The sequence below is a fragment of the Schistocerca nitens genome, chromosome 3 (assembly GCF_023898315.1).
Source record: "Schistocerca nitens isolate TAMUIC-IGC-003100 chromosome 3, iqSchNite1.1, whole genome shotgun sequence".
Classification (NCBI taxonomy): domain Eukaryota; kingdom Metazoa; phylum Arthropoda; class Insecta; order Orthoptera; family Acrididae; genus Schistocerca; species Schistocerca nitens.
Window position 1 is genome coordinate 660960830 of NC_064616.1, and position 13301 is coordinate 660974130.

The 13301-nt window shown below is 45.3% G+C and overlaps 1 protein-coding gene across 5 annotated transcripts in view; it reads left to right on the forward strand.

Moving 5' to 3' along the window:
* Nucleotides 1-13301, forward strand: part of LOC126248622 (protein O-linked-mannose beta-1,2-N-acetylglucosaminyltransferase 1-like) — a 2277756-nt gene that overhangs the window by 248940 nt on the left and 2015515 nt on the right. For all 5 annotated transcript variants that reach the window (XM_049949790.1, XM_049949788.1, XM_049949787.1 and 2 more), the window contains exon 2: nt 12942-13057. The gene's annotated coding sequence lies outside the window, so the exon portion shown is untranslated. The remainder of the gene's footprint in view (nt 1-12941; nt 13058-13301) is intronic.

Consider the following 13301-nt stretch of genomic DNA (forward strand, 5'->3'; position numbering starts at 1 on the left):
GATCCTTTATTGTATGATTATATGATAGCGGAACAAACACTGGTAGCAGTTACTTCTGTAAAATATCTGGGAGTATGCGTGCGGAACGATCTGAAGTGGAATGATCATATAAAATTAATTGTTGGTAAGGCGGGTACCAGGTTGAGATTCATTGGGAGAGTGCTTAGAAAATGTAGTCCAGCAACAAAGGAGGTGGCTTACAAAACACTCGTTCGACCTATACTTGAGTATTGCTCATCAGTGTGGGATCCGTACCAGATCGGGTTGACGGAGGAGATAGAGAAGATCCAAAGAAGAGCGGCGCGTTTCGTCACAGGGTTATTTGGTAACCGTGATAGCGTTACGGAGATGTTTAATAAACTCAAGTGGCAGACTCTGCAAGAGAGGCGCTCTGCATCGCGGTGTAGCTTGCTCGCCAGGTTTCGAGAGGGTGCGTTTCTGGATGAGGTATCGAGTATATTGCTTCCCCCTACTTATACCTCCCGAGGAGATCACGAATGTAAAATTAGAGAGATTCGAGCGCGCACGGAGGCTTTCAGACAGTCGTTCTTCCCGCGAACCATACGCGACTGGAACAGGAAAGGGAGGTAATGACAGTGGCACGTAAAGTGCCCTCCGCCACACACCGTTGGGTGGCTTGCGGAGTATGAATGTGGATGTAGATGTATTCTGTTCTTATGTTCGGTCTAAATGCTACTTATTAAACTGCACAAATATTTAATTATCTATCCATAGCTTTTCAAACAATTCTTCAAGGATATATAACATAACATTTTATTGTTAATTTATATCCATCGTCATTAATACGGATCGAATTTGGAATACCCTAAATTTTTATCGACGGCTTTTTATTATTTTTTATTGTGTTACCTGAAGGATTTTTGTAGCATACTACCTCTCCGTATTCTGTGTTACATTTTCTTCTTGTTTATTCGTTTCAGTGTACTGTGGACGTAAAATTTATTTTATGACGGATTCTGAGCTTGCTTAAGCCTATGTAACTTCGTACCAGGTTACGACGTAACTAATGTATACCCTGCATTGTCAAAATAAACAGTAGAATCATATTTTGCGCGTCGAGATGGATGTACGGGAACGTACAGAAGCCAATAAATATAAAAAAGAATAATTGTACAATTGGGATTGTTTCGCTTGGCGCCCCGAAACCAAGATAGAATCATTTATGCTAATAAAAAACCTGTAAAACCGTTGTGTCTGCCTGCTAATCTCCAAAACTACTAGACGGGTTTCTATGGCGCTTTCATTAGTAACTTCAGCGCAACTAGGGGCACCATATAGGCTTTATTTAATCAAAATCGGATCACGGGGAAAAATATATTCATACACATTTGAGAAATGTAGGTATGTTTCTAAAAGAGTATTTATGTATGTGTCGCATCTCCTCCGAAATCACAGGACCGATTTCAACCAAACTTGGTACACATACCACTTACTGTCTGGAATCCTATCAATAGGGTAAGGGGCCTCGGTGGTCTAGCGGTTCTAGGCGCTCAGCCCGGATCCGCGCGACTGCTACGGTCGCAGGTTCGAATCTTGCCTCGGGCATGGATGTGTGTGATGTCCTTAGGTTAGTTAGGTTTAAGTAGTTCTAAGTTCTAGGGGACTGATGACCACAGCAGTCAAGTCCCATAGTGCTCAGAGCCATTTGAACCAATAGGGTAATGGTCGGGATAAATTACCGCTTTTGTTGGCTTTTACTATTACAGTTGTGGTTGTTAGTTACATGACTGTATGTCCTTCATTACTTCTACTAATTCTTTAGCAAAACAGTATTACAAGTCAAAGACCAGAGAATGATATTTAGGCCCTCGGCTTCATTTCTTGGGTAAATGCCGTCCTTCTTTATTGGTATGGCTAAAGACATATTTTTATAACCGCTTAATGATAATTTGTTGTGAGGGCACAACGAGAAATGCATTCCAATACGCATCACAGTCATGCCTTATATAGCAGTGACCTAAGCAATCAGGTGAACGTGTCTGATATTCAGTTCATGAACACATCATCATGAACGAATGTCGTACTCCCCAGAATGAGTCGGTACCGGATTCTTGTATGCCACCTGCAGCAAGGCCAAATGTGGCGTTACATAACGCAAATTAGGTACAAAATCTCCAGTGAGGCAACTAGGGAGTAGATACAGAAGACTAAGATCTGTCCCAAATCAGCTGTGATCACACTGGATATGCAGAAGCGATGTAAGGGCTGTTGAGAAAGTTAGATGACCGTAACAACAAAAATGTTAAAGGTGAAGCAGCCCATTGCACACTCATAGGATACCGTTAAACTGAAGATGATTGCAGTAATTCTCAGTCCGTTCTGACTGTTGTAGGCGAAGGAACGTCTGTCGACATAATCAAACGAAAGATATCGTATACATCAACTCAGATACAGCAAATCAGACAAAAACGCACCCTAAACAAGGATAACAGCACAGACACTTTTAAAGGTCTTAGGAAATAGATATAAGGCCTGTAACGAAAGGATTACAATTACAAATAACTGAAGAGTAAATTAATCCCAAAGAAAAGGAGTTTTGTCATGATTATCAGCCTTCCTTTCAGGAGAAAAGGCGATGATACATTAAACTACGCTTTAGTGTGTATTCCTAACATTTTAAGGTTAAAGCTATACACAGTGTACGATTTTTTGTATTGTAATAATAGAAATCCTACCAGCCACAGGAACGAGAGCAACGTCAAAAACTAAAAAGTTTACTTTCCGGAGTGAAACTCAGGGGACGATGCAGACTGACGATCAAATTTGATTGGAACCGTGACACTGAGATGTATAGTTTATGTTCACTGCAAAGATGCAGCCTATCTCTAAGGGTTGCTATCTCATTTTGCAGTATCAAAGACGATGAGTTGTGTGACAGTTTGAATCCACGTAATGGGCGATCTGATGTATGCTTTTTGACAATTCTCATTAAATCTAACTCAACAAAAAGGACGGAGGTTTGGAAGAGGAGGCATGTCGATACCGAGAGGAAGTGCCTGAACGCGTGGTTGCTACAGCTGGGGCGTCACGCCAATTGCTAAAATATGCAACGCGTACGAACTCACACTAGGACATACCATCTCGCTTCTTGGGATGTGGTTGGCGAACGTTCAAGGTCGATGTTGGCCAGACCCTTTGCCTTCCCTGCGTCTTAGTCCTCTAAGGAACACTGCTCTTCGAGTTAGGATAGGCAAAATATAACACTTATTCGTTGTGCTGTAAAATAGAATCTTCCGAGTGCTGGGTAAGTTGGGGGGAGGTAAAATTCCCACCATCTCCACCGAGCATTGCCCCGTTTATCCACCCCAAGGACTACGTGACTCACTGGACAGTTAAGTACCGAGTTCCAGCCACTCGACAAGAGCTCAGTGGCAGCAGGCGCTTTTTATTTTTTGCCGCTGCGTCCTCATGCGAGAGGGGAGGGGTAATTGTTCCGTCACCTTGGTGTGAGGCCGTTCCTCGTAGCTGGCAGCAGATTCGGCCTGTGGTCAAACACAGTTCACTTCAAAGTAATCTGTACGGACACATCGAAGCTGGTCGCGCAGCTAAGTTGCACTACATTCTACTTTCGTGTCCCAGCTCTACTTTGTTAGTAACGGAAATCTCGAATCAGCCTTTGACCAACACGAGACAAACAGTAGCAACTGTGCGTTCCCGATGCTGCAGAGGAAATGTATCTCCTTTCACACACAAGTCAAGTAGCAAGGATGAAGACGATAATTATTTTCGATTAAATAAAAATCCGACAGAAAAATACTGAGAGTCTGTTCGTATTTAGAGTACACCAGCGGCAAGGCGCAATCAACGCTGCGAGATAGCAGTGGTAATGTTACCGATGACAGCGGCACCAAAGCGGAGTTACTAAACACGGCTTTCGAATTGCTTCACCAAAGAGCATGAAGTAAATACACTACTGCCCATTAAAATTGCTACACCACGGACATGACGTGCTACAGACGCGAAATTTAACCGATAGGAAAAAGATGCTGTGATATGCAAATGATTAGCTTTTCAGAGCATTCACACAAGGTTGGCGCCGGTGGCGACACCTACAACGTGCTGACATGAGGAAAGTTTCCAACCGATTTCTCATACACAAACAGCAGTTCACCGACGTTGCCTGGTGAAACTTTGTTGTGATGCTTCGTGTAAGGAGGAGAAATGCGTACCATCACGTTTCCGACTTTGATAAAGGTCGGATTGTAGCCTGTCGCGATTGCGGTTTATCGTATCGCAACATTGCTGCTCACGTTGGTCGAGATCCAATGACTGTTAGCAGAATATGGAATCGGTGGGTTCAGGAGGGTAATACGGAACGCCGTGCTGGATCCCAACGGCCTCGTATCGCTAACAGTCGAGATGACAGGCATCGTATCCGCATGGTTGTAACGGATCGTGCAGCCACGTCTCGATCCCTGAGTCAACAGATGGGGACGTTTGGAAGACAACAACCATCTGCACGAACAGTTCGACGACGTTTGCAGCAGCATGGACTATCAGCTCGGAGACAATGGCTACGGTTACCCTTGACACTGCATCACAGACAAGAGCCCCTGCGATGGTGTACTCAACGACGAACCTGGGTGCACGAATGGCTAAACGTCATTTTTTCGGATGAATCCAGGTTCTGTTTACAGCATCATGATGGTCGCATCCGCGTTTGGCGACATCGCGGTGAACGCACATTGGAAGCGTGTATTCGTCATCGCCATACTGGCATATCACCCGGCGTGATGGTATGGGTTGCCATTGGTTACACGTCTCGGTCAACTCTTGTTCGCATTGACGGCACTGTGAATAGTGGACATTATATTTCAGATGTGTTACGACACGTGGCTCTATCCTTCATTCGATCCCTGCGAAACCGTACCTTTCAGTATGATAATGCACGACCGCATGTTTCAGATCCTGTACGGGCCTGGCCAGCACATTCTCCAAAAAAATGGTTCAAATGGCTCTGAGCACTATGTGACATAACATCTATGGTCATCAGTCCCCTAGAACTTAGAACTACTTAAACCTAACTAACCTAAGGACATCACACACATCCATGCCCGAGGCGGGATTCGAACCTGCGACCGTAGCGGTCGCGGGGTTCCAGGCTGAAGCGCCTACGACCGCTCGGCCGCATCGACCAGCTATAACGGCCAGAGGTGGTTGTTCTAGGTACTGATTTCTCAGGATCTATGCACCCAGATTGCGTGCAAATGTAATCACATGTCAGTTCTAGTATAATATATCTGTCCAATGAATACCCATTTATCATCTGCATTTCTTCTTGGTGTAGCAATTTTAATGTCCAGTAGTGTATATTTACATTCATCTCTGAAAGAACAGATAGTGTTGACGATCCACAACTGTACGAAATACTTCGAATCTAATTCTCTAACGTGTAATTTCCGACATCAGCTGTATTTGGTACAGATCCACTACTCAATAATGACATATGAAAATTTGTGCCGGACCAGAACTCGTATCCGGATTTCCCGCTTATCGCCAGCGATCGCTTAAAATATTCCAGGATCTGAAACAAGAACAGCTGCCAACACGAGAAGCTTGGAAGTCGTCATTCTCGGAGTAGCGAAGCAGTTGAGATTACTTAGTAAAGTCAAGTCTTCCGGTCCATATTGTACACCAATCTAGCTCCTTTCAGAGTTTGCTAATATACACTCCTGGAAATGGAAAAAAGAACACATTGACACCGGTGTGTCAGACCCACCATACTTGCTCCGGACACTGCGAGAGGGCTGTACAAGCAATGATCACACGCACGGCACAGCGGACACACCAGGAACCGCGGTGTTGGCCGTCGAATGGCGCTAGCTGCGCAGCATTTGTGCACCGCCGCCGTCAGTGTCAGCCAGTTTGCCGTGGCATACGGAGCTCCATCGCAGTCTTTAACACTGGTAGCATGCCGCGACAGCGTGGACGTGAACCGTATGTGCAGTTGACGGACTTTGAGCGAGGGCGTATAGTGGGCATGCGGGAGGCCGGGTGGACGTACCGCCGAATTGCTCAACACGTGGGGCGTGAGGTCTCCACAGTACATCGATGTTGTCGCCAGTGGTCGGCGGAAGGTGCACGTGCCCGTCGACCTGGGACCGGACCGCAGCGACGCACGGATGCACGCCAAGACCGTAGGATCCTACGCAGTGCCGTAGGGGACCGCACCGCCACTTCCCAGCAAATTAGGGACACTGTTGCTCCTGGGGTATCGGCGAGGACCATTCGCAACCGTCTCCATGAAGCTGGGCTACGGTCCCGCACACCGTTAGGCCGTCTTCCGCTCACGCCCCAACATCGTGCAGCCCGCCTCCAGTGGTGTCGCGACAGGCGTGAATGGAGGGACGAATGGAGACGTGTCGTCTTCAGCGATGAGAGTCGCTTCTGCCTTGGTGCCAATGATGGTCGTATGCGTGTTTGGCGCCGTGCAGGTGAGCGCCACAATCAGGACTGCATACGACCGAGGCACACAGGGCCAACACCCGGCATCATGGTGTGGGGACCGATCTCCTACACTGGCCGTACACCACTGGTGATCGTCGAGGGGACACTGAATAGTGCACGGTACATCCAAACCGTCATCGAACCCATCGTTCTACCATTCCTAGACCGGCAAGGGAACTTTCTGTTCCAACAGGACAATGCACGTCCGCATATATCCCGTGCCACCCAACGTGCTCTAGAAGGTGTAAGTCAACTACCCTGGCCAGCAAGATCTCCGGATCTGTCCCCCATTGAGCATGTTTGGGACTGGATGAAGCGTCGTCTCACGCGGTCTGCACGTCCAGCACGAACGCTAGTCCAACTGAGGCGCCAGGTGGAAATGGCATGGCAAGCCGTTCCACAGGACTACATCCAGCATCTCTACGATCGTCTCCATGGGAGAATAGCAGCCTGCATTGCTGCGAAAGGTGGATATACACTGTACTAGTGCCGACATTGTGCATGCTCTGTTGCCTGTGTCTATGTGCCTGTGGTTCAGTCAGTGTGATCATGTGATGTATCTGACCCCAGGAATGTGTCAATAAAGTTTCCCCTTCCTGGGACAATGAATTCACGGTGTTCTTATTTCAATTTGCAGGAGTGTAGTAGCTCCATACTTATTATTCATATACAACCGCCTTCTCGACGAAAGATCTGTACCTAAAGACCGGAAAGTTGCCCAGGTCACACCAGTACTCAAGAAAGGAAATCAGAGTAATCCGCTGGATAACAGAATCATATCGCTAACGTCGATTTGCAGTAGGATTTTGGAACATATATCGTGTTCGAACATTATGAATTATCTCGAAGATCTGGACTCTGGACTGAAGGACCTCAAACCTCTTAAGGCACCTGGATTCGATGGTATCCACCCAGAATTCCTGATCCATATGGGAGGAAAAGCTAAGAAATGGCTGGCAGAATTCTTCACTGACATCCTGTTGACTGGTCAACTTCCATCTGAGTTTAAAAAGGTGAAGATAATATCTGTTCTGAAACCTGGCAAACCCAGCAACAGGGTAGAAAACTATCGCCCCATTTCCCTACTCAGCTGCTGCTACAAGCTTTTTGAAAGGCTAATATACAGGGTGATTCAAAAAGAATACCACAACTTTAGGAATTTAAAACTCTGCAACGACAAAAGGCAGAGCTAAGCACTATCTGTCGGCGAATTAAGGGAGCTATAAAGTTTCATTTAGTTGTACATTTGTTCGCTTGAGGCGCTGTTGACTAGGCGTCAGGCGTCAGCGTCAGTTGATGCTACGATGGCGACCGCTCAACAGAAAGCTTTTTGTGTTATTGAGTACGGCAGAAGTGAATCGACGACAGTTGTTCAGCGTGCATTTCGAACTAAGTATGGTGTTAAACCTCCTGATAGGTGGTGTATTAAACGTTGGTATAAACAGTTTACAGAGGATGGGTGTTTGTGCAAAGGGAAAAGTTCTGCACGGCCGAGAACGAGTGATGAAAATGTAGCACGCATCCAGCAAGCATTTGTTCGCAGCCCAGGAAAATCGACTCGCAGAGCTAGCAGAGAGCTGCAAATTCCACAATCAACTGTATGGAGAGTCCTACGAAAAAGGTTAGTTATGAAACCTTATCGTCTGAAATTGGTTCAAGCACTGTCTGCAGCTGATAAGATTAAAAGAATCGATTTCTGTGATTTTATCCTTGCTCAAATGGAAACAGATGAATCTTTCGTTTCAAAGATTGTGTTTAGTGATGAAGCAACTTTTCACACTAACGGGAAAGTCAACCGTCACAATGTCTGTATATGGGGCACTGAGAATCCGCGGGAAACAACTCAGTATGAACGTGACTCGCCTAAGGTGAACGTTTTCTGTGCCATTTCAGCCAATAAAGTTTTTGGTCCCTTTTTCTTCGAAGGTGCTACTGTAACTGGACTACAGTATCTGGAGATGTTAGAGAATTGGCTGTTCCCTCAGCTCGAACAAGAAGCACAACAATTCATATTTCAGCAGGATGGAGCGCCACCACATTGGCACTTATCTGTCCGTAACTACCTGAACGTCAACTACCCGAGGCGATGGATCGGCCGCCAGGCAGCCCGTGACAGAGTTCTTCATCACTGGCCTCCAAGAAGATCAGGTCGAGGAAAAAGTGGGGGAAGTAAAATAAGGGAGGCGGGACGTCCAAAAGCGGTATAGGTGCTGAGGGTGAGCGAGGGTGCAAGGACCGCCAGCAATAGGCTGGTAAGCCACGTAGGACAACGGTGCCACAATGCCATGTGAGAGCAAGTGAAAAGCGCTATCGCTCTGTCAGGCACGTGATACAGACCTGCTCCAGCACCACCGGAGGATGAGGGTCTCGTACCTTGTCTTGAACAGCATCACTTGATCACTATGATGCCTTACGGCTGGAACCTTCACCCAGATACATCGGTTTTATAATAGACGCGTGACTCTTGCGATTTTCTCAGATCTGCCTGAGTATGCACCTTATTATTTCAACATTACGTTGTTTCAATGGCCTACTAAAGGTGTACAAAGTACAAAGTAAATCAGTGACCCCAACGTCGTGGCCTATCCTTGTTAGACGAGTGGTGTCAAACTATGACTCGCACGCCACATGCTTCCCACTTAAGTTTTCGTGCAGCAGACGGTTCTCATCCGTATTTTATAACAATATACAGGGTGATTCAAAAAGAATACCACAACTTTAGGAATTTAAAACTCTGCAACTACAAAAGGCAGAGCTAAGCACTATCTGTCGGCGAATTAAGGGAGCTATAAAGTTTCATTTAGTTGTACATTTGTTCGCTTAAGGCGCTGTTCACTAGGCGTCAGCGTCAGTTGATGCTAAGATGGCGACCGCTCAACAGAAAGCTTTTTGTGTTATTGAGTACGGCAGAAGTGAATCGACGACAGTTGTTCAGCGTGCATTTCGAACGAAGTATGGTGTTAAACCTCCTGATAGGTGGTGTATTAAACGTTGGTATAAACAGTTTACAGAGAATGGGTGTTTGCGCAAAGGGAAAAGTTCTGGACGGCCGGCTCATCACTGGCCTCCAAGAAGCCCTGATCTTACCCCCTGCGATTTTTTCTTATGGGGGTATGTTAAGGATATGGTGTTTCGGCCACCTCTCCCAGCCACCATTGATGATTTGAAACGAGAAATAACAGCAGCTATCCAAACTGTTACGCCTGATATGCTACAGAGAGTGTGGAACGAGTTGGAGTATCGGGTTGATATTGCTCGAGTGTCTGGAGGGGGCCATATTGAACATCTCTGAACTTGTTTTTGAGTGAAAAAAAAACCTTTTTAAATACTCTTTGTAATGATGTATAACAGAAGGTTATATTATGTTTCTTTCATTAAATACACATTTTTAAAGTTGTGGTATTCTTTTTGAATCACCCTGTATAACAGAATAAGTAGCGCTATCTTAGAGAACGTTCCAGTTGATCAGGCATGCTTCAGACCAGGGCGTAGCTTCTGCGACCAAGTATTGTCTCTCACATCCTTCATAGAGTCAGGATACCAAATGAAGCAGAAAACATCTGTGGCATCTGTTGATCTAACTGCCGCCTTCGACACTGTGTGGAGGGAAGGCCTTATCTACAAATTTCTCCGCATCATACCCCGCAGAACAATGGCTCGACTGATTAACAGCATGCTAAGTGATCGGAAGTTCCAGGTAATCACTGGAAGCAACATAAGTAAGGAGAGGAAGCTGAACAACGGATTGCCTCAAGGATCAGTTCTCTCACCCTTACTGTTCAACCTATATCTATCTGATCTACCTGACACTTCGTCCAGAAAATACTGCTATGCCGATGACCTGGCTCTAGCCGTCAAACACCAGGAAATGAAGACAACAGAAGAGATTTTAGCCAATGACCTGTCTGCATTAGACAATTACTTCAAAATCTGGAGACTCCAACCCAGTGTGAGTAAAACAGAAGTGTGTTGCTTCCATCTAAATAACCAGTTGGCGAACGTAAAACTGGAGGTAAGTTTCAGAGGCAGAATTCTTCGTCACAACTGGAACCCAAAATATCTTGGTGTCATCCTGGATCGTACACTATGCTTCAAACAACACCTTCTTAACTTAGCTCAAAAGCTGAGGACTCGAAACAACATCCTCCATAAGCTATGCGGAACTACCTGGGGATCTTCAGCAACCACCCTGCGAACTTCAGCTCTGGGCTTGGTATACTCAAGTGCTGAGTATTGTGCACCTGTTTGGATGAATAGTCATCATACAAGGCTTGTTGATACCCAGCTGAATACGACAATGCGCATAATATCTGGCACAATCAGATCTACTCCAGTTTATTGGCTTCCACTGTTAACCGGTATAATGCCTTCTGATCTACGCAGATGTACTGCCCTTATGAGAGAATTCCACAAGATCTCCAGGAATTCTAACCTACCCGTGCATAACGACCTGCCACTTTTAAATCGCAAGAGACTCAAATCACGTCATCCAACTCTGTGCGATGCTGCTGACATGGTTGCTAAGAATTTCAAACCTCTTGAAGAATGGAAAGGTCGGTGGGAAGCAGTGACAGATGTGCACCTGCATAACATCTTCTCAGGTGCTAAACTTCCAAGTGGATTCGACTTACCACGTAAGATGTGGTCTACTCTCAACAGAATCCGTACCAGCCATGGGCGATGCAGGGATGCTCTCTTTAAGTGGAAGAAGCTGCCTGATCCAGCTTGTGACTGCGGGGCTCCATACCAGACTGTTCACCACATTGTCAGTGAATGCAGGATTCGAGCCTATCACGGCGCCAAAGAGGACTTCCTGCTAGCAACTCCAGATGCAGTGCGCTGGATTGAAGGACTGGATATTCAGTTGTAAAGACAAACTTCAGTTTCTTGTGTTTCAATATGTACATATGTATATTTAATTTCATGATATGTCTGTATTAGCCATACGCTAAATAAAATCTCGAAGAAAACGATGTGTCGACAGATAGCACGGATATAGAAAACATCGTTCTTGTGGAACACAATTAGCTCTTTATTCTCACGAAGTAATGAGTGCTCTCGACAGTGGATGCCAAATTTATTCCATATTTTCGGATTTCCAGAAGATTTTTTACACCATTCCTCACAAGCGACCCATGGGGTATTGTCTCAGTTGCGCGATTGGATTTGCAACTTCGTGTCAGAAAGCTCATAGTTCGTAATAATCGACGGAAAGTCACTGAGTAAAACCGAAGTGGTCTCCGGCGTTCCCAAAGGAAGTGTTGCAGATCCTCTGCAGTTGTTAATGTACATAAACGATTTTTGAGATAATCAGAGAAGCTCTCTTAGATTTTTTGCAGATGGTGCTGTCATTGACCGTCTAGAAAAATCACCAGAAGATCAAAATCAATTTCTAAATTATTTAGACGAGATATAAGGTGCAGAAAGTGACAACTGACTCAAAATAGTGGAAAGTGTGAGGTCATCCGCATGAGTAATAAAAGGAATCTGCTGAATTTCGGTTACACGATAAATCATACAAATCTAAAGGCTGCCAATTCAACTAAATACCTTGGGGTAACAATTACGAACAACCTAAACTGGAACTGTCACGTACAAAGCGTAGTCGGCAAGGCGAATCAGAGACTTCGTTTTATTAGCAGAATACTTAAAAGGTATAACAAATCTACCAAGGAGACTGCCTATATTACACTTGTCCGTCCTCTTCTGAATCGTTTCTGTGCGGTATGGGATGCTAGTGAGATAAGATTGAATGAGGATATGGAAAACGTTCAAAGAAGGGCAGCCTGTTATCTTATCTACTATATCCACTACCGCAAAATAGCGGAAAGAGTGTCACGGATATGAAACGCGGGTTGGGTTGGCTTTAAAAAAAAAAAAAAAAAAGGTGTTTATCGTAGCGGCGAGAGTTTTTCACGAAATTTCAATCACCAATTTCCTCCTCCGCATGCCAAAATATTTTGTTGACTCCCACCTGCATAGGGAGCAATTATCATTGTAATACAATAAATCAGGGCTCATTTTTCCCGCTCTGTCCGGGAGTGGAACGATAGAGAAATAGTATCAAAGCCTCGCGGACTGAGGCGTCTTGTCACCGTCCGTGCGGCTGCCCCCGTCGGAGGTTCGAGTCCTCCCTCGGGCATGGGTGTGTGTGTCGTCCTCAGCGTAAGTTGGTTTAAGTTAGATTAAGTAGAGTGTAAGCCTAGGAACCGACGACCTTAGCTGTTTGGTCCCATAAGACCTTACCCCAAATTTCCAACATAGTCTCAAGATGGTTCGATGAAGTCACTGTCAAGCACGTAAGTGTGAATTGCAGAGTAGTTACATATATATGTAGACCGAATTCGTGTTTAATGAAGCTTTATTTTTATAATAGGAAAACTCTGAATAACTCTGCCATTTACTCTCTTACGTCGCCCATCTCTTTACAGGAAAATCCTAACAGTTAATTTTCTTTTTTACTGTACTTACAGATTGCGTTCCCAGCTGCCACGACTCGTCAGGAAAATCAACGCTACTATATTCCAGTGCTAACAGCCCATTCCTGGAAGGGTTTCTTGGTGCTTCTTCGCTCAGGCTTCTCCGAAAGGTATGTGAAGCGTGAGCAGCAGTCTTTGAACTGTCTCAACGCCTGTAAAACACACACGCTGTTATTCTCTGTCAGGAGCTAAAGCCGGTTGCATAATGAAGAGTCTGTTGTTTTGCTGGTGCTCATGACGCAGCTATGGCGACAGATCCTTTCTCTTTTTTGCACAAGCACAATACCCTTTGGCTTCGAGGAAGAATATTCCTCTAATCAGCGGAATGTACGGTGGAATGCAACTTTCCAGAAA